This window comes from Pelobates fuscus, chromosome 3, assembly GCF_036172605.1.
Source record: "Pelobates fuscus isolate aPelFus1 chromosome 3, aPelFus1.pri, whole genome shotgun sequence".
Lineage (NCBI taxonomy): Eukaryota > Metazoa > Chordata > Amphibia > Anura > Pelobatidae > Pelobates > Pelobates fuscus.
In genome coordinates, this window is record NC_086319.1 from 396,163,699 (window position 1) to 396,185,482 (window position 21,784).

General features: G+C 42.0%; 20 non-coding genes across 20 annotated transcripts; all 20 read left to right on the forward strand.

Moving 5' to 3' along the window:
- The first annotated feature begins 464 nt into the window (after positions 1-464).
- TRNAW-CCA (transfer RNA tryptophan (anticodon CCA)) lies at positions 465-536 on the forward strand. The gene has a single exon. It is a non-coding gene; the product is annotated as a tRNA-Trp (tRNA).
- A 731-nt stretch (positions 537-1,267) lies between these two features.
- TRNAL-AAG (transfer RNA leucine (anticodon AAG)) lies at positions 1,268-1,349 on the forward strand. The gene has a single exon. It is a non-coding gene; the product is annotated as a tRNA-Leu (tRNA).
- Positions 1,350-2,204: 855 nt separating this feature from the next.
- TRNAW-CCA (transfer RNA tryptophan (anticodon CCA)) lies at positions 2,205-2,276 on the forward strand. The gene has a single exon. It is a non-coding gene; the product is annotated as a tRNA-Trp (tRNA).
- Positions 2,277-3,007: 731 nt separating this feature from the next.
- Positions 3,008-3,089, forward strand: TRNAL-AAG (transfer RNA leucine (anticodon AAG)). The gene has a single exon. It is a non-coding gene; the product is annotated as a tRNA-Leu (tRNA).
- An 855-nt stretch (positions 3,090-3,944) lies between these two features.
- TRNAW-CCA (transfer RNA tryptophan (anticodon CCA)) lies at positions 3,945-4,016 on the forward strand. The gene has a single exon. It is a non-coding gene; the product is annotated as a tRNA-Trp (tRNA).
- A 731-nt stretch (positions 4,017-4,747) lies between these two features.
- Positions 4,748-4,829, forward strand: TRNAL-AAG (transfer RNA leucine (anticodon AAG)). Its single transcript has one exon. It is a non-coding gene; the product is annotated as a tRNA-Leu (tRNA).
- An 853-nt stretch (positions 4,830-5,682) lies between these two features.
- On the forward strand, positions 5,683-5,754 carry TRNAW-CCA (transfer RNA tryptophan (anticodon CCA)). Its single transcript has one exon. It is a non-coding gene; the product is annotated as a tRNA-Trp (tRNA).
- A 730-nt stretch (positions 5,755-6,484) lies between these two features.
- Positions 6,485-6,566, forward strand: TRNAL-AAG (transfer RNA leucine (anticodon AAG)). The gene has a single exon. It is a non-coding gene; the product is annotated as a tRNA-Leu (tRNA).
- An 855-nt stretch (positions 6,567-7,421) lies between these two features.
- Positions 7,422-7,493, forward strand: TRNAW-CCA (transfer RNA tryptophan (anticodon CCA)). The gene has a single exon. It is a non-coding gene; the product is annotated as a tRNA-Trp (tRNA).
- Positions 7,494-8,224: 731 nt separating this feature from the next.
- On the forward strand, positions 8,225-8,306 carry TRNAL-AAG (transfer RNA leucine (anticodon AAG)). Its single transcript has one exon. It is a non-coding gene; the product is annotated as a tRNA-Leu (tRNA).
- An 855-nt stretch (positions 8,307-9,161) lies between these two features.
- Positions 9,162-9,233, forward strand: TRNAW-CCA (transfer RNA tryptophan (anticodon CCA)). The gene has a single exon. It is a non-coding gene; the product is annotated as a tRNA-Trp (tRNA).
- A 730-nt stretch (positions 9,234-9,963) lies between these two features.
- TRNAL-AAG (transfer RNA leucine (anticodon AAG)) lies at positions 9,964-10,045 on the forward strand. The gene has a single exon. It is a non-coding gene; the product is annotated as a tRNA-Leu (tRNA).
- A 3,403-nt stretch (positions 10,046-13,448) lies between these two features.
- Positions 13,449-13,530, forward strand: TRNAL-AAG (transfer RNA leucine (anticodon AAG)). The gene has a single exon. It is a non-coding gene; the product is annotated as a tRNA-Leu (tRNA).
- An 846-nt stretch (positions 13,531-14,376) lies between these two features.
- On the forward strand, positions 14,377-14,448 carry TRNAW-CCA (transfer RNA tryptophan (anticodon CCA)). The gene has a single exon. It is a non-coding gene; the product is annotated as a tRNA-Trp (tRNA).
- Positions 14,449-15,178: 730 nt separating this feature from the next.
- On the forward strand, positions 15,179-15,260 carry TRNAL-AAG (transfer RNA leucine (anticodon AAG)). The gene has a single exon. It is a non-coding gene; the product is annotated as a tRNA-Leu (tRNA).
- A 2,592-nt stretch (positions 15,261-17,852) lies between these two features.
- Positions 17,853-17,924, forward strand: TRNAW-CCA (transfer RNA tryptophan (anticodon CCA)). The gene has a single exon. It is a non-coding gene; the product is annotated as a tRNA-Trp (tRNA).
- A 731-nt stretch (positions 17,925-18,655) lies between these two features.
- Positions 18,656-18,737, forward strand: TRNAL-AAG (transfer RNA leucine (anticodon AAG)). The gene has a single exon. It is a non-coding gene; the product is annotated as a tRNA-Leu (tRNA).
- Positions 18,738-19,592: 855 nt separating this feature from the next.
- Positions 19,593-19,664, forward strand: TRNAW-CCA (transfer RNA tryptophan (anticodon CCA)). Its single transcript has one exon. It is a non-coding gene; the product is annotated as a tRNA-Trp (tRNA).
- Positions 19,665-20,395: 731 nt separating this feature from the next.
- TRNAL-AAG (transfer RNA leucine (anticodon AAG)) lies at positions 20,396-20,477 on the forward strand. Its single transcript has one exon. It is a non-coding gene; the product is annotated as a tRNA-Leu (tRNA).
- Positions 20,478-21,332: 855 nt separating this feature from the next.
- Positions 21,333-21,404, forward strand: TRNAW-CCA (transfer RNA tryptophan (anticodon CCA)). The gene has a single exon. It is a non-coding gene; the product is annotated as a tRNA-Trp (tRNA).
- The last annotated feature ends 380 nt before the right edge of the window (positions 21,405-21,784 follow it).

Genomic DNA, 21,784 nt, shown 5'->3' on the forward strand with positions numbered 1-21,784 from the left:
CATAGTTTCCAGCTTTGCCACAAGAACATCGAGGCCATCCTCAAATACATCTACTGAATTCCATAAAACACCTTCTTTAGGAAGAGAATTTAACATCTTTCTTCTCACTTGAAAGAGGCCATAAATTGTCCTAAATATAAAGCTAGCAAAGAGTAAGTCACGTGGAGAATTCCACACCATGCACGATTCACCCCAGCATTTGCATGTTCCATTGTAATGTAATTAAACCGGTATGGCTTCACATGGCCACAAACACAGAAACTGGCTAGCTGGTGCAGTGCCTTTCTGTTTGGCTTTGCCTTCAATTACAGTGGTATTGTGCTGAAAAGAAAAGTACTTATTTTCTTTCCTCTTTAGGCTGAATATTTAATTTGTCAGAATCTATCTAATTTTATGTCGGTGGGGGAAAAAAAACCTACCTTTGTTGGCTACTCTGTTGACGACCACGTCCACCTTTACAATGAGACCTCGTGGCGCAACGGTAGCGCGTCTGACTCCAGATCAGAAGGTTGCGTGTTCAAATCACGTCGGGGTCATGCTGCTTTTGCTTTGGAGAAGAGTAAGCACAGATCTCTTGTCATACCAGAGTTGGATAAAAAGCAGGCTTAGCATATATAATCCATATATCCCGTACTTGCGTTATTTAATTATGTTGATGGTCAAAACGGGAAAAGTCCTGCTCATCTACAGTAGGTAGATTTGACATGCTGCAGGATTCCTGATTGTTTCAAATGAATCCTGTGGATTTTAAAATAGGAGTCGGGAACCAAAAATAGAGTCCCCCTGTTCCTTTAGCGTGTCATTTTATGGGTTCCTCCTTTTTTTTTGCTTTACTAACTTTTTGTCAAAACAGGTTAATGAATCGATTTCCTAGAGGCAGCATTTGAATGCTGAATACTGGAGGACAGCACTTTCCCTATGCTGGTGTTGAATTGTTATCTTTTGTTTGCACCTGTTGGTGGTCATTTGACATGCTAGCAGATTTCACCTGAATGTAAAATGAGGAACTTGCGCTTTAAACTCTTTCTGTGTGAGAATAAATAGAGGGGGATGTGTAATATTTTAGCATTGATCTAGTTTTCTTGTGTTTTTGCGGTCTTGTAGAGGTGAAGGCGTTCTAAATGACCTATGCCGCCAGCAGTGCTGCATGAGTGTGGAAAGATATTGTCGGGACTTGCAACCTTTTGACAAGAAAGAAAATGAAATGATCAGAACGCTCCCAAATGGCGTGCGTGTTTTGAGTACGCAGCCACAGGGATTTTGCGCAGGTAGCGTGGCCGAGCGGTCTAAGGCGCTGGATTAAGGCTCCAGTCTCTTCGGGGGCGTGGGTTCGAATCCCACCGCTGCCATCAGGCTCTTTTTTTCTTCCAGCCTTCTGTGGATGAATAAACGTATCACGCCGTTTAAATACCGCTTCCTTATTTGCCACAACGTGCAACTTATGTGGACATGGAAATGCACTTGTTGCATACTCATTTGATCTTTGAAAATGGAACAGTAACACAGAAAGTTAGAAAAGTAATGCAGGATGAAAAGAAGACTCAGCTTCAACATTTCACCCACCCTTCTTCCCCTTGTTGTTCCAAAAGAAGGAGAAAGGAAAAAAAGAAAGACCTGAAGTCATTTTCAATTGTGCCCCAAGTTGGGCAGCAGGATTCCTTTAGAACTCCATATGTGCATTCCGATTTCTCCTTGGATCAACAAGCTGTGTTACAATACCCACTTTAGATACTAAAGTGGCATAGTTTCCAGCTTTGCCACAAGAACATCGAGGCCATCCTCAAATACATCTACTGAATTCCATAAAATACCTTCTTTAGGAAGAGAATTTAACATATTTCTTCTCACTTGAAAGAGGCCATAAATTGTCCTAAATATAAAGCTAGCAAAGAGTAAGTCACGTGGAGAATTCCACACCATGCACGATTCACCCCAGCATTTGCATGTTCCATTGTAATGTAATTAAACCGGTATGGCTTCACATGGCCACAAACACAGAAACTGGCTAGCTGGTGCAGTGCCTTTCTGTTTGGCTTTGCCTTCAATTACAGTGGTATTGTGCTGAAAAGAAAAGTACTTATTTTCTTTCCTCTTTAGGCTGAATATTTAATTTGTCAGAATCTATCTAATTTTATGTCGGTGGGGGAAAAAAAACCTACCTTTGTTGGCTACTCTGTTGACGACCACGTCCACCTTTACAATGAGACCTCGTGGCGCAACGGTAGCGCGTCTGACTCCAGATCTGAAGGTTGTGTGTTCAAATCACGTCGGGGTCATGCTGCTTTTGCTTTGGAGAAGAGTAAGCACAGATCTCTTGTCATACCAGAGTTGGATAAAAAGCAGGCTTAGCATATATAATCCATATATCCCGTACTTGCGTTATTTCATTATGTTGATGGTCAAAACGGGAAAAGTCCTGCTCATCTACAGTAGGTAGATTTGACATGCTGCAGGATTCCTGATTGTTTCAAATGAATCCTGTGGATTTTAAAATAGGAGTCGGGAACCAAAAATAGAGTCCCCCTGTTCCTTTAGCGTGTCATTTTATGGGTTCCTCCTTTTTTTTTGCTTTACTAACTTTTTGTCAAAACAGGTTAATGAATCGATTTCCTAGAGGCAGCATTTGAATGCTGAATACTGGAGGACAGCACTTTCCCTATGCTGGTGTTGAATTGTTATCTTTTGTTTGCACCTGTTGGTGGTCATTTGACATGCTAGCAGATTTCACCTGAATGTAAAATGAGGAACTTGCGCTTTAAACTCTTTCTGTGTGAGAATAAATAGAGGGGGATGTGTAATATTTTAGCATTGATCTAGTTTTCTTGTGTTTTTGCGGTCTTGTAGAGGTGAAGGCGTTCTAAATGACCTATGCCGCCAGCAGTGCTGCATGAGTGTGGAAAGATATTGTCGGGACTTGCAACCTTTTGACAAGAAAGAAAATGAAATGATCAGAACGCTCCCAAATGGCGTGCGTGTTTTGAGTACGCAGCCACAGGGATTTTGCGCAGGTAGCGTGGCCGAGCGGTCTAAGGCGCTGGATTAAGGCTCCAGTCTCTTCGGGGGCGTGGGTTCGAATCCCACCGCTGCCATCAGGCTCTTTTTTTCTTCCAGCCTTCTGTGGATGAATAAACGTATCACGCCATTTAAATACCGCTTCCTTATTTGCCACAACGTGCAACTTATGTGGACATGGAAATGCACTTGTTGCATACTCATTTGATCTTTGAAAATGGAACAGTAACACAGAAAGTTAGAAAAGTAATGCAGGATGAAAAGAAGACTCAGCTTCAACATTTCACCCACCCTTCTTCCCCTTGTTGTTCCAAAAGAAGGAGAAAGGAAAAAAAGAAAGACCTGAAGTCATTTTCAATTGTGCCCCAAGTTGGGCAGCAGGATTCCTTTAGAACTCCATATGTGCATTCCGATTTCTCCTTGGATCAACAAGCTGTGTTACAATACCCACTTTAGATACTAAAGTGGCATAGTTTCCAGCTTTGCCACAAGAACATCGAGGCCATCCTCAAATACATCTACTGAATTCCATAAAACACCTTCTTTAGGAAGAGAATTTAACATCTTTCTTCTCACTTGAAAGAGGCCATAAATTGTCCTAAATATAAAGCTAGCAAAGAGTAAGTCACGTGGAGAATTCCACACCATGCACGATTCACCCCAGCATTTGCATGTTCCATTGTAATGTAATTAAACCGGTATGGCTTCACATGGCCACAAACACAGAAACTGGCTAGCTGGTGCGGTGCCTTTCTGTTTGGCTTTGCCTTCAATTACAGTGGTATTGTGCTGAAAAGAAAAGTACTTATTTTCTTTCCTCTTTAGGCTGAATATTTAATTTGTCAGAATCTATCTAATTTTATGTCGGTGGGGGAAAAAAAACCTACCTTTGTTGGCTACTCTGTTGACGACCACGTCCACCTTTACAATGAGACCTCGTGGCGCAACGGTAGCGCGTCTGACTCCAGATCAGAAGGTTGCGTGTTCAAATCACGTCGGGGTCATGCTGCTTTTGCTTTGGAGAAGAGTAAGCACAGATCTCTTGTCATACCAGAGTTGGATAAAAAGCAGGCTTAGCATATATAATCCATATATCCCGTACTTGCGTTATTTCATTATGTTGATGGTCAAAACGGGAAAAGTCCTGCTCATCTACAGTAGGTAGATTTGACATGCTGCAGGATTCCTGATTGTTTCAAATGAATCCTGTGGATTTTAAAATAGGAGTCGGGAACCAAAAATAGAGTCCCCCTGTTCCTTTAGCGTGTCATTTTATGGGTTCCTCCTTTTTTTTTGCTTTACTAACTTTTTGTCAAAACAGGTTAATGAATCGATTTCCTAGAGGCAGCATTTGAATGCTGAATACTGGAGGACAGCACTTTCCCTATGCTGGTGTTGAATTGTTATCTTTTGTTTGCACCTGTTGGTGGTCATTTGACATGCTAGCAGATTTCACCTGAATGTAAAATGAGGAACTTGCGCTTTAAACTCTTTCTGTGTGAGAATAAATAGAGGGGGATGTGTAATATTTTAGCATTGATCTAGTTTTCTTGTGTTTTTGCGGTCTTGTAGAGGTGAAGGCGTTCTAAATGACCTATGCCGCCAGCAGTGCTGCATGAGTGTGGAAAGATATTGTCGGGACTTGCAACCTTTTGACAAGAAAGAAAATGAAATGATCAGAACGCTCCCAAATGGCGTGCGTGTTTTGAGTACGCAGCCACAGGGATTTTGCGCAGGTAGCGTGGCCGAGCGGTCTAAGGCGCTGGATTAAGGCTCCAGTCTCTTCGGGGGCGTGGGTTCGAATCCCACCGCTGCCATCAGGCTCTTTTTTTCTTCCAGCCTTCTGTGGATGAATAAACGTATCACGCCGTTTAAATACCGCTTCCTTATTTGCCACAACGTGCAACTTATGTGGACATGGAAATGCACTTGTTGCATACTCATTTGATCTTTGAAAATGGAACAGTAACACAGAAAGTTAGAAAAGTAATGCAGGATGAAAAGAAGACTCAGCTTCAACATTTCACCCACCCTTCTTCCCCTTGTTGTTCCAAAAGAAGGAGAAAGGAAAAAAAGAAAGACCTGAAGTCATTTTCAATTGTGCCCCAAGTTGGGCAGCAGGATTCCTTTAGAACTCCATATGTGCATTCCGATTTCTCCTTGGATCAACAAGCTGTGTTACAATACCCACTTTAGATACTAAAGTGGCATAGTTTCCAGCTTTGCCACAAGAACATCGAGGCCATCCTCAAATACATCTACTGAATTCCATAAAACACCTTCTTTAGGAAGAGAATTTAACATCTTTCTTCTCACTTGAAAGAGGCCATAAATTGTCCTAAATATAAAGCTAGCAAAGAGTAAGTCACGTGGAGAATTCCACACCATGCACGATTCACCCCAGCATTTGCATGTTCCATTGTAATGTAATTAAACCGGTATGGCTTCACATGGCCACAAACACAGATACTGGCTAGCTGGTGCAGTGCCTTTCTGTTTGGCTTTGCCTTCAATTACAGTGGTATTGTGCTGAAAAGAAAAGTACTTATTTTTTTTTCCTCTTTAGGCTGAATATTTAATTTGTCAGAATCTATCTAATTTTATGTCGGTGGGGGAAAAAACTACCTTTGTTGGCTACTCTGTTGACGACCACGTCCACCTTTACAATGAGACCTTGTGGCGCAACGGTAGCGCGTCTGACTCCAGATCAGAAGGTTGCGTGTTCAAATCACGTCGGGGTCATGCTGCTTTTGCTTTGGAGAAGAGTAAGCACAGATCTCTTGTCATACCAGAGTTGGATAAAAAGCAGGCTTAGCATATATAATCCATATATCCCGTACTTGCGTTATTTCATTATGTTGATGGTCAAAACGGGAAAAGTCCTGCTCATCTACAGTAGGTAGATTTGACATGCTGCAGGATTCCTGATTGTTTCAAATGAATCCTGTGGATTTTAAACTAGGAGTCGGGAACCAAAAATAGAGTCCCCCTGTTCCTTTAGCGTGTCATTTTATGGGTTCCTCCTTTTTTTTGCTTTACTCCCTTTTTGTCAAAACAGGTTAATGAATCGATTTCCTAGAGGCAGCATTTGAATGCTGAATACTGGAGGACAGCACTTTCCCTATGCTGGTGTTGAATTGTTATCTTTTGTTTGCACCTGTTGGTGGTCATTTGACATGCTAGCAGATTTCACCTGAATGTAAAATGAGGAACTTGCGCTTTAAACTCTTTCTGTGTGAGAATAAATAGAGGGGGATGTGTAATATTTTAGCATTGATCTAGTTTTCTTGTGTTTTTGCGGTCTTGTAGAGGTGAAGGCGTTCTAAATGACCTATGCCGCCAGCAGTGCTGCATGAGTGTGGAAAGATATTGTCGGGACTTGCAACCTTTTGACAAGAAAGAAAATGAAATGATCAGAACGCTCCCAAATGGCGTGCGTGTTTTGAGTACGCAGCCACAGGGATTTTGCGCAGGTAGCGTGGCCGAGCGGTCTAAGGCGCTGGATTAAGGCTCCAGTCTCTTCGGGGGCGTGGGTTCGAATCCCACCGCTGCCATCAGGCTCTTTTTTTCTTCCAGCCTTCTGTGGATGAATAAACGTATCACGCCGTTTAAATACCGCTTCCTTATTTGCCACAACGTGCAACTTATGTGGACATGGAAATGCACTTGTTGCATACTCATTTGATCTTTGAAAATGGAACAGTAACACAGAAAGTTAGAAAAGTAATGCAGGATGAAAAGAAGACTCAGCTTCAACATTTCACCCACCCTTCTTCCCCTTGTTGTTCCAAAAGAAGGAGAAAGGAAAAAAAGAAAGACCTGAAGTCATTTTCAATTGTGCCCCAAGTTGGGCAGCAGGATTCCTTTAGAACTCCATATGTGCATTCCGATTTCTCCTTGGATCAACAAGCTGTGTTACAATACCCACTTTAGATACTAAAGTGGCATAGTTTCCAGCTTTGCCACAAGAACATCGAGGCCATCCTCAAATACATCTACTGAATTCCATAAAACACCTTCTTTAGGAAGAGAATTTAACATCTTTCTTCTCACTTGAAAGAGGCCATAAATTGTCCTAAATATAAAGCTAGCAAAGAGTAAGTCACGTGGAGAATTCCACACCATGCACGATTCACCCCAGCATTTGCATGTTCCATTGTAATGTAATTAAACCGGTATGGCTTCACATGGCCACAAACACAGAAACTGGCTAGCTGGTGCAGTGCCTTTCTGTTTGGCTTTGCCTTCAATTACAGTGGTATTGTGCTGAAAAGAAAAGTACTTATTTTCTTTCCTCTTTAGGCTGAATATTTAATTTGTCAGAATCTATCTAATTTTATGTCGGTGGGGGAAAAAAAAACTACCTTTGTTGGCTACTCTGTTGACGACCACGTCCACCTTTACAATGAGACCTCGTGGCGCAACGGTAGCGCGTCTGACTCCAGATCAGAAGGTTGCGTGTTCAAATCACGTCGGGGTCATGCTGCTTTTGCTTTGGAGAAGAGTAAGCACAGATCTCTTGTCATACCAGAGTTGGATAAAATGCAGGCTTAGCATATATAATCCATATATCCCGTACTTGCGTTATTTCATTATGTTGATGGTCAAAACGGGAAAAGTCCTGCTCATCTACAGTAGGTAGATTTGACATGCTGCAGGATTCCTGATTGTTTCAAATGAATCCTGTGGATTTTAAAATAGGAGTCGGGAACCAAAAATAGAGTCCCCCTGTTCCTTTAGCGTGTCATTTTATGGGTTCCTCCTTTTTTTTTGCTTTACTAACTTTTTGTCAAAACAGGTTAATGAATCGATTTCCTAGAGGCAGCATTTGAATGCTGAATACTGGAGGACAGCACTTTCCCTATGCTGGTGTTGAATTGTTATCTTTTGTTTGCACCTGTTGGTGGTCATTTGACATGCTAGCAGATTTCACCTGAATGTAAAATGAGGAACTTGCGCTTTAAACTCTTTCTGTGTGAGAATAAATAGAGGGGGATGTGTAATATTTTAGCATTGATCTAGTTTTCTTGTGTTTTTGCGGTCTTGTAGAGGTGAAGGCGTTCTAAATGACCTATGCCGCCAGCAGTGCTGCATGAGTGTGGAAAGATATTGTCGGGACTTGCAACCTTTTGACAAGAAAGAAAATGAAATGATCAGAACGCTCCCAAATGGCGTGCGTGTTTTGAGTACGCAGCCACAGGGATTTTGCGCAGGTAGCGTGGCCGAGCGGTCTAAGGCGCTGGATTAAGGCTCCAGTCTCTTCTGGGGCGTGGGTTCGAATCCCACCGCTGCCATCAGGCTCTTTTTTTCTTCCAGCCTTCTGTGGATGAATAAACGTATCACGCCGTTTAAATACCGCTTCCTTATTTGCCACAACGTGCAACTTATGTGGACATGGAAATGCACTTGTTGCATACTCATTTGATCTTTGAAAATGGAACAGTAACACAGAAAGTTAGAAAAGTAATGCAGGATGAAAAGAAGACTCAGCTTCAACATTTCACCCACCCTTCTTCCCCTTGTTGTTCCAAAAGAAGGAGAAAGGAAAAAAAGAAAGACCTGAAGTCATTTTCAATTGTGCCCCAAGTTGGGCAGCAGGATTCCTTTAGAACTCCATATGTGCATTCCGATTTCTCCTTGGATCAACAAGCTGTGTTACAATACCCACTTTAGATACTAAAGTGGCATAGTTTCCAGCTTTGCCACAAGAACATCGAGGCCATCCTCAAATACATCTACTGAATTCCATAAAATACCTTCTTTAGGAAGAGAATTTAACATCTTTCTTCTCACTTGAAAGAGGCCATAAATTGTCCTAAATATAAAGCTAGCAAAGAGTAAGTCACGTGGAGAATTCCACACCATGCACGATTCACCCCAGCATTTGCATGTTCCATTGTAATGTAATTAAACCGGTATGGCTTCACATGGCCACAAACACAGAAACTGGCTAGCTGGTGCAGTGCCTTTCTGTTTGGCTTTGCCTTCAATTACAGTGGTATTGTGCTGAAAAGAAAAGTACTTATTTTCTTTCCTCTTTAGGCTGAATATTTAATTTGTCAGAATCTATCTAATTTTATGTCGGTGGGGGAAAAAAAACCTACCTTTGTTGGCTACTCTGTTGACAACCACGTCCACCTTTACAATGAGACCTCGTGGCGCAACGGTAGCGCGTCTGACTCCAGATCAGAAGGTTGCGTGTTCAAATCACGTCGGGGTCATGCTGCTTTTGCTTTGGAGAAGAGTAAGCACAGATCTCTTGTCATACCAGAGTTGGATAAAAAGCAGGCTTAGCATATATAATCCATATATCCCGTACTTGCGTTATTTCATTATGTTGATGGTCAAAACGGGAAAAGTCCTGCTCATCTACAGTAGGTAGATTTGACATGCTGCAGGATTCCTGATTGTTTCAAATGAATCCTGTGGATTTTAAACTAGGAGTCGGGAACCAAAAATAGAGTCCCCCTGTTCCTTTAGCGTGTCATTTTATGGGTTCCTCCTTTTTTTTGCTTTACTCCCTTTTTGTCAAAACAGGTTAATGAATCGATTTCCTAGAGGCAGCATTTGAATGCTGAATACTGGAGGACAGCACTTTCCCTATGCTGGTGTTGAATTGTTATCTTTTGTTTGCACCTGTTGGTGGTCATTTGACACGCTAGCAGATTTCACCTGAATGTAACATGAGGAACTTGCGCTTTAAACTCTTTCTGTGTGAGAATAAATAGAGGGGGATGTGTAATATTTTAGCATTGATCTAGTTTTCTTGTGTTTTTGCGGTCTTGTAGAGGTGAAGGCGTTCTAAATGACCTATGCCGCCAGCAGTGCTGCATGAGTGTGGAAAGATATTGTCGGGACTTGCAACCTTTTGACAAGAAAGAAAATGAAATGATCAGAACGCTCCCAAATGGCGTGCGTGTTTTGAGTACGCAGCCACAGGGATTTTGCGCAGGTAGCGTGGCCGAGCGGTCTAAGGCGCTGGATTAAGGCTCCAGTCTCTTCGGGGGCGTGGGTTCGAATCCCACCGCTGCCATCAGGCTCTTTTTTTCTTCCAGCCTTCTGTGGATGAATAAACGTATCACGCCGTTTAAATACCGCTTCCTTATTTGCCACAACGTGCAACTTATGTGGACATGGAAATGCACTTGTTGCATACTCATTTGATCTTTGAAAATGGAACAGTAACACAGAAAGTTAGAAAAGTAATGCAGGATGAAAAGAAGACTCAGCTTCAACATTTCACCCACCCTTCTTCCCCTTGTTGTTCCAAAAGAAGGAGAAAGGAAAAAAAGAAAGACCTGAAGTCATTTTCAATTGTGCCCCAAGTTGGGCAGCAGGATTCCTTTAGAACTCCATATGTGCATTCCGATTTCTCCTTGGATCAACAAGCTGTGTTACAATACCCACTTTAGATACTAAAGTGGCATAGTTTCCAGCTTTGCCACAAGAACATCGAGGCCATCCTCAAATACATCTACTGAATTCCATAAAACACCTTCTTTAGGAAGAGAATTTAACATCTTTCTTCTCACTTGAAAGAGGCCATAAATTGTCCTAAATATAAAGCTAGCAAAGAGTAAGTCACGTGGAGAATTCCACACCATGCACGATTCACCCCAGCATTTGCATGTTCCATTGTAATGTAATTAAACCGGTATGGCTTCACATGGCCACAAACACAGAAACTGGCTAGCTGGTGCGGTGCCTTTCTGTTTGGCTTTGCCTTCAATTACAGTGGTATTGTGCTGAAAAGAAAAGTACTTATTTTCTTTCCTCTTTAGGCTGAATATTTAATTTGTCAGAATCTATCTAATTTTATGTCGGTGGGGGAAAAAAAACCTACCTTTGTTGGCTACTCTGTTGACGACCACGTCCACCTCCACCTTTACAATGAGACCTCGTGGCGCAACGGTAGCGCGTCTGACTCCAGATCAGAAGGTTGCGTGTTCAAATCATGTTCGGGTCATGCTGCTTTTGCTTTGGAGAAGAGTAAGCACAGATCTCTTGTCATACCAGAGTTGGATAAAAAGCAGGCTTAGCATATATAATCCATATATCCCGTACTTGCGTTATTTCATTATGTTGATGGTCAAAACGGGAAAAGTCCTGCTCATCTACAGTAGGTAGATTTGACATGCTGCAGGATTCCTGATTGTTTCAAATGAATCCTGTGGATTTTAAAATAGGAGTTGGGAACCAAAAATAGAGTCCCCCTGTTCCTTTAGCGTGTCATTTTATGGGTTCCTCCTTTTTTTTTGCTTTACTAACTTTTTGTCAAAACAGGTTAATGAATCGATTTCCTAGAGGCAGCATTTGAATGCTGAATACTGGAGGACAGCACTTTCCCTATGCTGGTGTTGAATTGTTATCTTTTGTTTGCACCTGTTGGTGGTCATTTGACATGCTAGCAGATTTCACCTGAATGTAAAATGAGGAACTTGCGCTTTAAACTCTTTCTGTGTGAGAATAAATAGAGGGGGATGTGTAATATTTTAGCATTGATCTAGTTTTCTTGTGTTTTTGCGGTCTTGTAGAGGTGAAGGCGTTCTAAATGACCTATGCCACCAGCAGTGCTGCATGAGTGTGGAAAGATATTGTCGGGACTTGCAACCTTTTGACAAGAAAGAAAATGAAATGATCAGAACGCTCCCAAATGGCGTGCGTGTTTTGAGTACGCAGCCACAAGGATTTTGCGCAGGTAGCGTGGCTGAGCGGTCTAAGGCGCTGGATTAAGGCTCCAGTCTATTCGGGGGCGTGGGTTCGAATCCCACCGCTGCCATCAGGCTCTTTTTTTTCTTCCAGCCTTCTGTGGATGAATAAACGTATCACGCCGTTTAAATACCGCTTCCTTATTTGCCACAACGTGCAACTTATGTGGACATGGAAATGCACTTGTTGCATACTCATTTGATCTTTGAAAATGGAACAGTAACACAGAAAGTTAGAAAAGTAATGCAGGATGAAAAGAAGACTCAGCTTCAACATTTCATCCACCCTTCTTCCCCTTGTTGTTCCAAAAGAAGGAGAAAGGAAAAAAAGAAAGACCTGAAGTCATTTTCAATTGTGCCCCAAGTTGGGCAGCAGGATTCCTTTAGAACTCCATATGTGCATTCCGATTTCTCCTTGGATCAACAAGCTGTGTTACAATACCCACTTTAGATACTAAAGTGGCATAGTTTCCAGCTTTGCCACAAGAACATCGAGGCCATCCTCAAATACATCTACTGAATTCCATAAAACACCTTCTTTAGGAAGAGAATTTAACATCTTTCTTCTCACTTGAAAGAGGCCATAAATTGTCCTAAATATAAAGCTAGCAAAGAGTAAGTCACGTGGAGAATTCCACACCATGCACGATTCACCCCAGCATTTGCATGTTCCATTGTAATGTAATTAAACCGGTATGGCTTCACATGGCCACAAACACAGAAACTGGCTAGCTGGTGCGGTGCCTTTCTGTTTGGCTTTGCCTTCAATTACAGTGGTATTGTGCTGAAAAGAAAAGTACTTATTTTCTTTCCTCTTTAGGCTGAATATTTAATTTGTCAGAATCTATCTAATTTTATGTCGGTGGGGGAAAAAAACCTACCTTTGTTGGCTACTCTGTTGACGACCACGTCCACCTTTACAATGAGACCTCGTGGCGCAACGGTTTTGCGTCTGACTCCAGATCAGAATGTTGCGTGTTCAAATCACGTCGGGGTCATGCTGCTTTTGCTTTGGAGAAGAGTAAGCACAGATCTCTTGTCATACCAGAGTTGGATAAAAAGCAGGCTTAGCATATATAATCCATATATCCCGTACTTGCGTTATTTCATTATGTTGATGGTCAAAACGGGAAAAGTCCTGCTCATCTACAGTAGGTAGATTTGACATGCTGCAGGATTCCTGATTGTTTCAAATGAATCCTGTGGATTTTAAACTAGGAGTCGGGAACCAAAAATAGAGTCCCCCTGTTCCTTTAGCGTGTTATTTTATGGGTTCCTCCTTTTTTTTGCTTTACTCCCTTTTTGTCAAAACAGGTTAATGAATCGATTTCCTAGAGGCAGCATTTGAATGCTGAATACTGGAGGACAGCACTTTCCCTATGCTGGTGTTGAATTGTTATCTTTTGTTTGCACCTGTTGGTGGTCATTTGACATGCTAGCAGATTTCACCTGAATGTAAAATGAGGAACTTGCGCTTTAAACTCTATCTGTGTGAGAATAAATAGAGGGGGATGTGTAATATTTTAGCATTGATCTAGTTTTCTTGTGTTTTTGCGGTCTTGTAGAGGTGAAGGCGTTCTAAATGACCTATGCCGCCAGCAGTGCTGCATGAGTGTGGAAAGATATTGTCGGGACTTGCAACCTTTTGACAAGAAAGAAAATGAAATGATCAGAACGCTCCCAAATGGCGTGCGTGTTTTGAGTACGCAGCCACAGGGATTTTGCGCAGGTAGCGTGGCCGAGCGGTCCAAGGCGCTGGATTAAGGCTCCAGTCTCTTCGGGGGCGTGGGTTCGAATCCCACCGCTGCCATCAGGCTCTTTTTTTCTTCCAGCCTTCTGTGGATGAATAAACGTATCACGCCGTTTAAATACCGCTTCCTTATTTGCCCCAACGTGCAACTTATGTGGACATGGAAATGCACTTGTTGCATACTCATTTGATCTTTGAAAATGGAACAGTAACACAGAAAGTTAGAAAAGTAATGCAGGATGAAAAGAAGACTCAGCTTCAACATTTCACCCACCCTTCTTCCCCTTGTTGTTCCAAAAGAAGGAGAAAGGAAAAAAAGAAAGACCTGAAGTCATTTTCAATTGTGCCCCAAGTTGGGCAGCAGGATTCCTATAGAACTCCATATGTGCATTCCGATTTCTCCTTGGATCAACAAGCTGTGTTACAATACCCACTTTAGATACTATAGTTTCCAGCTTTGCCACAAGAACATCGAGGCCATCCTCAAATACATCTACTGAATTCCATAAAACACCTTCTTTAAGAAGAGAATTTAACATCTTTCTTCTCACTTGAAAGAGGCCATAAATTGTCCTAAATATAAAGCTAGCAAAGAGTAAGTCACGTGGAGAATTCCACACCATGCACGATTCACCCCAGCATTTGCATGTTCCATTGTAATGTAATTAAACCGGTATGGCTTCACATGGCCACAAACACAGATACTGGCTAGCTGGTGCAGTGCCTTTCTGTTTGGCTTTGCCTTCAATTACAGTGGTATTGTGCTGAAAAGAAAAGTACTTATTTTCTTTCCTCTTTAGGCTGAATATTTAATTTGTCAGAATCTATCTAATTTTATGTCGGTGGGGGAAAAAAAACTACCTTTGTTGGCTACTCTGTTGACGACCACGTCCACCTTTATAATGAGACCTTGTGGTGCAACGGTAGCGCGTCTGACTCCAGATCAGAAGGTTGCGTGTTCAAATCACGTCGGGGTCATGCTGCTTTTGCTTTGGAGAAGAGTAAGCACAGATCTCTTGTCATACCAGAGTTGGATAAAAAGCAGGCTTAGCATATATAATCCATATATCCCGTACTTGCGTTATTTCATTATGTTGATGGTCAAAACGGGAAAAGTCCTGCTCATCTACAGTAGGTAGATTTGACATGCTGCAGGATTCCTGATTGTTTCAAATGAATCCTGTGGATTTTAAACTAGGAGTCGGGAACCAAAAATAGAGTCCCCCTGTTCCTTTAGCTTGTCATTTTATGGGTTCCTCCTTTTTTTTGCTTTACTCCCTTTTTGTCAAAACAGGTTAATGAATCGATTTCCTAGAGGCAGCATTTGAATGCTGAATACTGGAGGACAGCACTTTCCCTATGCTGGTGTTGAATTGTTATCTTTTGTTTGCACCTGTTGGTGGTCATTTGACACGCTAGCAGATTTCACCTGAATGTAACATGAGGAACTTGCGCTTTAAACTCTTTCTGTGTGAGAATAAATAGAGGGGGATGTGTAATATTTTAGCATTGATCTAGTTTTCTTGTGTTTTTGCGGTCTTGTAGAGGTGAAGGCGTTCTAAATGACCTATGCCTCCAGCAGTGCTGCATGAGTGTGGAAAGATATTGTCGGGACTTGCAACCTTTTGACAAGAAAGAAAAGGAAATGATCAGAACGCTCCCAAATGGCGTGCGTGTTTTGAGTACGCAGCAACAGGGAGTTTGCGCAGGTAGCGTGGCCGAGCGGTCTAAGGTGCTGGATTAAGGCTCCAGTCTCTTTGGGGGCGTGGGTTCAAATCCCACCGCTGCCATCAGGCTCGTTTTTTTCTTCCAGACTTCTGTGGATGAATAAACGTATCAAGCCGTTTAAATACCGCTTCCTTATTTGCCACAGCGTGCAACTTATGTGGACATGGAAATGCACTTGTTGCATACTCATTTGATCTTTGAAAATGGAACAGTAACACAGAAAGTTAGAAAAGTAATGCAGGATGAAAAGAAGACTCAGCTTCAACATTTCACCCACCCTTCTTCCCCTTGTTGTTCCAAAAGAAGGAGAAAGGAAAAAAAGAAAGACCTGAAGTCATTTTCAATTGTGCCCCAAATTGGGCAGCAGGATTCCTTTAGAACTCCATATGTGCATTCCGATTTCTCCTTGGATCAACAAGCTGTGTTACAATACCCACTTTAGATACTAAAGTGGCATAGTTTCCAGCTTTGCCACAAGAACATCGAGGCCATCCTCAAATACATCTACTGAATTCCATAAAACACCTTCTTTAGGAAGAGAATTTAACATCTTTCTTCTCACTTGAAAGAGGCCATAAATTGTCCTAAATATAAAGCTAGCAAAGAGTAAGTCACGTGGAGAATTCCACACCATGCACGATTCACCCCAGCATTTGCATGTTCCATTGTAATGTAATTAAACCGGTACGGCTTCACATGGCCACAAACACAGATACTGGCTAGCTGGTGCAGTGCCTTTCTGTTTGGCTTTGCCTTCAATTACAGTGGTATTGTGCTGAAAAGAAAAGTACTTATTTTCTTTCCTCTTTAGGCTGAATATTTAATTTGTCAGAATCTATCTAATTTTATGTCGGTGGGGGAAAAAACTACCTTTGTTGGCTACTCTGTTGACGACCACGTCCACCTTTACAATGAGACCTTGTGGCGCAACGGTAGCGCGTCTGACTCTAGATCAGAAGGTTGCGTGTTCAAATCACGTCGGGGTCATGCTGCTTTTGCTTTGGAGAAGAGTAAGCACAGATCTCTTGTCATACCAGAGTTGGATAAAAAGCAGGCTTAGCATATATAATCCATATATCCCGTACTTGCGTTATTTCATTATGTTGATGGTCAAAACGGGAAAAGTCCTGCTCATCTACAGTAGGTAGATTTGACATGCTGCAGGATTCCTGATTGTTTCAAATGAATCCTGTGGATTTTAAACTAGGAGTCGGGAACCAAAAATAGAGTCCCCCTGTTCCTTTAGCGTGTCATTTTATGTGTTCCTCCTTTTTTTTGCTTTACTCCCTTTTTGTCAAAACAGGTTAATGAATCGATTTCCTAGAGGCAGCATTTGAATGCTGAATACTGGAGGACAGCACTTTCCCTATGCTGGTGTTGAATTGTTATCTTTTGTTTGCACCTGTTGGTGGTCATTTGACATGCTAGCAGATTTCACCTGAATGTAAAATGAGGAACTTGCGCTTTAAACTCTTTCTGTGTGAGAATAAATAGAGGGGGATGTGTAATATTTTAGCATTGATCTAGTTTTCTTGTGTTTTTGCGGTCTTGTAGAGGTGAAGGCGTTCTAAATGACCTATGCCGCCAGCAGTGCTGCATGAGTGTGGAAAGATATTGTCGGGACTTGCAACCTTTTGACAAGAAAGAAAATGAAATGATCAGAACGCTCCCAAATGGCGTGCGTGTTTTGAGTACGCAGCCACAGGGATTTTGCGCAGGTAGCGTGGCCGAGCGGTCTAAGGCGCTGGATTAAGGCTTCAGTCTCTTCGGGGGCGTGGGTTCGAATCCCACCGCTGCCATCAGGCTCTTTTTTTCTTCCAGCCTTCTGTGGATGAATAAACGTATCACGCCGTTTAAATACCGCTTCCTTATTTGCCACAACGTGCAACTTATGTGGACATGGAAATGCACTTGTTGCATACTCATTTGATCTTTGAAAATGGAACAGTAACACAGAAAGTTAGAAAAGTAATGCAGGATGAAAAGAAGACTCAGCTTCAACATTTCACCCACCCTTCTTCCCCTTGTTGTTCCAAAAGAAGGAGAAAGGAAAAAAAGAAAGACCTGAAGTCATTTTCAATTGTGCCCCAAGTTGGGCAGCAGGATTCCTTTAGAACTCCATATGTGCATTCCGATTTCTCCTTGGATCAACAAGCTGTGTTACAATACCCACTTTAGATACTAAAGTGGCATAGTTTCCAGCTTTGCCACAAGAACATCGAGGCCATCCTCAAATACATCTACTGAATTCCATAAAACACCTTCTTTAGGAAGAGAATTTAACATCTTTCTTCTCACTTGAAAGAGGCCATAAATTGTCCTAAATATAAAGCTAGCAAAGAGTAAGTCACGTGGAGAATTCCACACCATGCACGATTCACCCCAGCATTTGCATGTTCCATTGTAATGTAATTAAACCGGTATGGCTTCACATGGCCACAAACACAGAAACTGGCTAGCTGGTGCAGTGCCTTTCTGTTTGGCTTTGCCTTCAATTACAGTGGTATTGTGCTGAAAAGAAAAGTACTTATTTTCTTTCCTCTTTAGGCTGAATATTTAATTTGTCAGAATCTATCTAATTTTATGTCGGTGGGGGAAAAAAAACCTACCTTTGTTGGCTACTCTGTTGACGACCACGTCCACCTTTACAATGAGACCTCGTGGCGCAACGGTAGCGCGTCTGACTCCAGATCAGAAGGTTGCGTGTTCAAATCACGTCGGGGTCATGCTGCTTTTGCTTTGGAGAAGAGTAAGCACAGATCTCTTGTCATACTAGAGTTGGATAAAATGCAGGCTTAGCATATATAATCCATATATCCCGTACTTGCGTTATTTCATTATGTTGATGGTCAAAACGGGAAAAGTCCTGCTCATCTACAGTAGGTAGATTTGACATGCTGCAGGATTCCTGATTGTTTCAAATGAATCCTGTGGATTTTAAAATAGGAGTCGGGAACCAAAAATAGAGTCCCCCTGTTCCTTTAGCGTGTCATTTTATGGGTTCCTCCTTTTTTTTTGCTTTACTAACTTTTTGTCAAAACAGGTTAATGAATCGATTTCCTAGAGGCAGCATTTGAATGCTGAATACTGGAGGACAGCACTTTCCCTATGCTGGTGTTGAATTGTTATCTTTTGTTTGCACCTGTTGGTGGTCATTTGACACGCTAGCAGATTTCACCTGAATGTAACATGAGGAACTTGCGCTTTAAACTCTTTCTGTGTGAGAATAAATAGAGGGGGATGTGTAATATTTTAGCATTGATCTAGTTTTCTTGTGTTTTTGCGGTCTTGTAGAGGTGAAGGCGTTCTAAATGACCTATGCCGCCAGCAGTGCTGCATGAGTGTGGAAAGATATTGTCGGGACTTGCAACCTTTTGACAAGAAAGAAAATGAAATGATCAGAACGCTCCCAAATGGCGTGCGTGTTTTGAGTACGCAGCCACAGGGATTTTGCGCAGGTAGCGTGGCCGAGCGGTCTAAGGCGCTGGATTAAGGCTCCAGTCTCTTCGGGGGCGTGGGTTCGAATCCCACCGCTGCCATCAGGCTCTTTTTTTCTTCCAGCCTTCTGTGGATGAATAAACGTATCACGCCGTTTAAATACCGCTTCCTTATTTGCCACAACGTGCAACTTATGTGGACATGAAAATGCACTTGTTGCATACTCATTTGATCTTTGAAAATGGAACAGTAACACAGAAAGTTAGAAAAGTAATGCAGGATGAAAAGAAGACTCAGCTTCAACATTTCACCCACCCTTCTTCCCCTTGTTGTTCCAAAAGAAGGAGAAAGGAAAAAAAGAAAGACCTGAAGTCATTTTCAATTGTGCCCCAAGTTGGGCAGCAGGATTCCTTTAGAACTCCATATGTGCATTCCGATTTCTCCTTGGATCAACAAGCTGTGTTACAATACCCACTTTAGATACTAAAGTGGCATAGTTTCCAGCTTTGCCACAAGAACATCGAGGCCATCCTCAAATACATCTACTGAATTCCATAAAACACCTTCTTTAGGAAGAGAATTTAACATCTTTCTTCTCACTTGAAAGAGGCCATAAATTGTCCTAAATATAAAGCTAGCAAAGAGTAAGTCACGTGGAGAATTCCACACCATGCACGATTCACCCCAGCATTTGCATGTTCCATTGTAATGTAATTAAACCGGTATGGCTTCACATGGCCACAAACACAGAAACTGGCTAGCTGGTGCGGTGCCTTTCTGTTTGGCTTTGCCTTCAATTACAGTGGTATTGTGCTGAAAAGAAAAGTACTTATTTTCTTTCCTCTTTAGGCTGAATATTTAATTTGTCAGAATCTATCTAATTTTATGTCGGTGGGGGAAAAAAAACCTACCTTTGTTGGCTACTCTGTTGACGACCACGTCCACCTTTACAATGAGACCTCGTGGCGCAACGGTAGCGCGTCTGACTCCAGATCAGAAGGTTGCGTGTTCAAATCACGTCGGGGTCATGCTGCTTTTGCTTTGGAGAAGAGTAAGCACAGATCTCTTGTCATACCAGAGTTGGATAAAAAGCAGGCTTAGCATATATAATCCATATATCCCGTACTTGCGTTATTTCATTATGTTGATGGTCAAAACGGGAAAAGTCCTGCTCATCTACAGTAGGTAGATTTGACATGCTGCAGGATTCCTGATTGTTTCAAATGAATCCTGTGGATTTTAAAATAGGAGTCGGGAACCAAAAATAGAGTCCCCCTGTTCCTTTAGCGTGTCATTTTATGGGTTCCTCCTTTTTTTTTGCTTTACTAACTTTTTGTCAAAACAGGTTAATGAATCGATTTCCTAGAGGCAGCATTTGAATGCTGAATACTGGAGGACAGCACTTTCCCTATGCTGGTGTTGAATTGTTATCTTTTGTTTGCACCTGTTGGTAGTCATTTGACATGCTAGCAGATTTCACCTGAATGTAAAATGAGGAACTTGCGCTTTAAACTCTTTCTGTGTGAGAATAAATAGAGGGGGATGTGTAATATTTTAGCATTGATCTAGTTTTCTTGTGTTTTTGCGGTCTTGTAGAGGTGAAGGCGTTCTAAATGACCTATGCCGCCAGCAGTGCTGCATGAGTGTGGAAAGATATTGTCGGGACTTGCAACCTTTTGACAAGAAAGAAAATGAAATGATCAGAACGCTCCCAAATGGCGTGCGTGTTTTGAGTACGCAGCCACAGGGATTTTGCGCAGGTAGCGTGGCCGAGCGGTCTAAGGCGCTGGATTAAGGCTCCAGTCTCTTCGGGGGCGTGGGTTCGAATCCCACCGCTGCCATCAGGCTCTTTTTTTCTTCCAGCCTTCTGTGGATGAATAAACGTATCACGCCGTTTAAATACCGCTTCCTTATTTGCCACAACGTGCAACTTATGTGGACATGGAAATGCACTTGTTGCATACTCATTTGATCTTTGAAAATGGAACAGTAACACAGAAAGTTAGAAAAGTAATGCAGGATGAAAAGAAGACTCAGCTTCAACATTTCACCCACCCTTCTTCCCCTTGTTGTTCCAAAAGAAGGAGAAAGGAAAAAAAGAAAGACCTGAAGTCATTTTCAATTGTGCCCCAAGTTGGGCAGCAGGATTCCTTTAGAACTCCATATGTGCATTCCGATTTCTCCTTGGATCAACAAGCTGTGTTACAATACCCACTTTAGATACTAAAGTGGCATAGTTTCCAGCTTTGCCACAAGAACATCGAGGCCATCCTCAAATACATCTACTGAATTCCATAAAACACCTTCTTTAGGAAGAGAATTTAACATCTTTCTTCTCACTTGAAAGAGGCCATAAATTGTCCTAAATATAAAGCTAGCAAAGAGTAAGTCACGTGGAGAATTCCACACCATGCACGATTCACCCCAGCATTTGCATGTTCCATTGTAATGTAATTAAACCGGTATGGCTTCACATGGCCACAAACACAGAAACTGGCTAGCTGGTGCAGTGCCTTTCTGTTTGGCTTTGCCTTCAATTACAGTGGTATTGTGCTGAAAAGAAAAGTACTTATTTTCTTTCCTCTTTAGGCTGAATATTTAATTTGTCAGAATCTATCTAATTTTATGTCGGTGGGGGAAAAAAAACCTACCTTTGTTGGCTACTCTGTTGACGACCACGTCCACCTTTACAATGAGACCTCGTGGCGCAACGGTAGCGCGTCTGACTCCAGATCAGAAGGTTGCGTGTTCAAATCACGTCGGGGTCATGCTGCTTTTGCTTTGGAGAAGAGTAAGCACAGATCTCTTGTCATACTAGAGTTGGATAAAATGCAGGCTTAGCATATATAATCCATATATCCCGTACTTGCGTTATTTCATTATGTTGATGGTCAAAACGGGAAAAGTCCTGCTCATCTACAGTAGGTAGATTTGACATGCTGCAGGATTCCTGATTGTTTCAAATGAATCCTGTGGATTTTAAAATAGGAGTCGGGAACCAAAAATAGAGTCCCCCTGTTCCTTTAGCGTGTCATTTTATGGGTTCCTCCTTTTTTTTTGCTTTACTAACTTTTTGTCAAAACAGGTTAATGAATCGATTTCCTAGAGGCAGCATTTGAATGCTGAATACTGGAGGACAGCACTTTCC